Below are 2,362 nucleotides of genomic sequence, written 5' to 3'. Positions count from 1 at the left end.
TTCAGGATTCCACCTATGGTTTTATGTAATGCAGAGGCTCTGTAGGAAGCCTCCTTCACTGGGCACGTTGTATTCCCATTTTAGGTATTCCAATCAGTTATAGGCAGAAGACAGATATATATGCTTTCTATTGTGTTATTTCTGGCTATTCCTTTCTCTCCCCCTCAAGTGTCTATTTCATAATAGTATGCCAGAGAAACCAGATTTCTTACAACAAAAATCACACTTTAAATTCTGTTTGGGCATGGAGGAGGCCCACATATGGACTAAAAAAACAAACACAAAGCTATTTTGGAATGTTGCTTTGTCTATACAAAAGCAGAAACTGATCTAATGGCTTCTTACTCTTTGAACCAAAATGAGCAGCTATTTTTTGGCACCCCTTAGCCAGAGCCTCTGCAGAAAGATGATTTCATTTGATTTCTTAACTGTTGCTTCCATGAGTGTTGATAGTAATTCCAAGCAAAATGACGTCTGACAATTTCAATCTTTTCTCCACTTATTATTTCTTGGTCCAGTTGGGAGGATTTTTGCTCATTGAAATGCAACCCACATTTGAGGCTGTGGTCTTTGATCTTCATCAGTGAGGTATATAAGTCCTCTTCACTTTTAGCAAGCAGACTGTATCATCTGTATATTGGAGGTTGTTAATGAATCTTCCTTCATTCCTGATGCCAGCTGCTTCTTCATATAATCCAGCATCTCAGCATATTAAGTGCATAATATGGTGAAAGAATACAAACCATGTTCTGCTCAAATGACTGCCTCTTGGTTTATATACAGATTCCTCATAAGCACAATTAATTGTTCTAAAATACTCATTTTCCACAATGTAGTCCATAGCATGTCATGATACACACAGTGGAAAGCCTTTACATAGTCAATAAAGCACCTTTGTGAGTATTCTCTGCTTTCAGCCAAAATTCATCTGATATCAGCAATGATATTACGTGTCCGAATCCATCTTGGACCTTGGCAGATCTCTGTCAAAGTAGTGTTGCAGCTGTTTTGAAGTATCTTTAGTAAAATTCTACCTGCATGTACTACTGGTAAAGTCACCATGATTTCCACATTCTGTTGGGTCATCTTTATTTGGAATGGGAATAAATATGGGTTTCTTCCAATCAGGTGACCAGGTAGCTGTCTTCCAAATTTCTTGGCATAGATGAGTGAGTGCCTGCAGTTCTGCATCAGTGTTTTCAAAGATATCAATTTGTATTCCATCTATGCCCAGGATCCTTGTTCTTTGCCAATGCCTTCAGTGCACCTTGGACTTCTTCCTTTACTTTTGGGTCTTGATTATATGCTATCTCTTAAAATGGTTAGACATCAACCATTTCTTTTTAGGTACAGTGACTTTGTGTATTCCTTCTATCTTCTTTTGATGCTTTCTACACCATTCAATACTTTGTCCATAGAATCTCTCAACATTTCAAGTTAAATCTTGAATTTTATCTTCAGTTCTTTCAGCTTGAAAAACACTGCGTGTTTTATTCCCTTTGGTTTTCTAACTACAGGTATTTATAAATTTTGTTATAACAGTTGACCTTGTCTTCTCAAACTGTCCTTTGAAAATTTCTGTTCAGCTGCTTTACTTCCTCATTTCTTTCATTTGCCTTAACATGTCTATACTGGAGAGCTTTTCCACTGTCTCTTCATACAGATATAATCAATTTGATTTCTAAGACTTCCATCTGGTGAGGTCCAAGTTATCAATCATCTTTTATGTTGTTCAAAAAAGGTATTTATAATGAATACTTTATTGGTCTTATAAAATTCTATCATGCAATCTCTTCTGACATCTATTTTGGTCTTTCCCTTCTTTTTTCTTCTTAATGTCCTTTTATTTTCTTCCTGTATTATGTTCTTAATGTCATCAACAACTCTTCTGGTCTTTGTTCATCAGTAATCAATGCATCAAATCAGTTCTTGAGATGATCTCTGAATTCCAGTGGAATATGTTTAAGGTTAAGTTTTGGCTCGTGTAGATTTTTCATTTTCTTCACCTTCAGTAGGAACTTGCATATGAGAAATTGATGATCTGTTCCACAGTGTGGCACTGGCCTTGTTTTTGCTGATGATATAGAGAGAGCTTTTTCACTGTCTCTTCATACAGATAGTCAATTTGATTTCTAAGAATTCCATCTGGTAACAGTCATCTTTAATGTTGTTTAAAAAAAGGTATTTACAATGAATAATTTATTGGTCTTACAAAATTCTTTGATGCAATCTCAAGCGTTGTTAATACCACCAGGGTCATATTTTCCTACTACTGAGCCTTCCTTTTATTTCCAACATGTGCAGTCCAATCACATTAGACATACATTAGAAATACATGTTAAATCAATTTCAGAATGAAGAA

At 35.6% G+C, this 2,362-nt stretch overlaps 1 protein-coding gene across 3 annotated transcripts in view; it reads right to left on the bottom strand.

Moving 5' to 3' along the window:
- Nucleotides 1-2,362, bottom strand: part of ANKRD28 (ankyrin repeat domain 28) — a 175,949-nt gene that overhangs the window by 81,024 nt on the left and 92,563 nt on the right. The window lies entirely within an intron of this gene.

Source organism: Chrysochloris asiatica, unplaced genomic scaffold, assembly GCF_000296735.1.
Source record: "Chrysochloris asiatica unplaced genomic scaffold, ChrAsi1.0 scaffold00028, whole genome shotgun sequence".
Taxonomy (NCBI): domain Eukaryota; kingdom Metazoa; phylum Chordata; class Mammalia; order Afrosoricida; family Chrysochloridae; genus Chrysochloris; species Chrysochloris asiatica.
The sequence above is the reverse complement of the archived record's forward strand: the minus strand, read 5'-3'. Positions and strand labels throughout refer to the sequence as shown.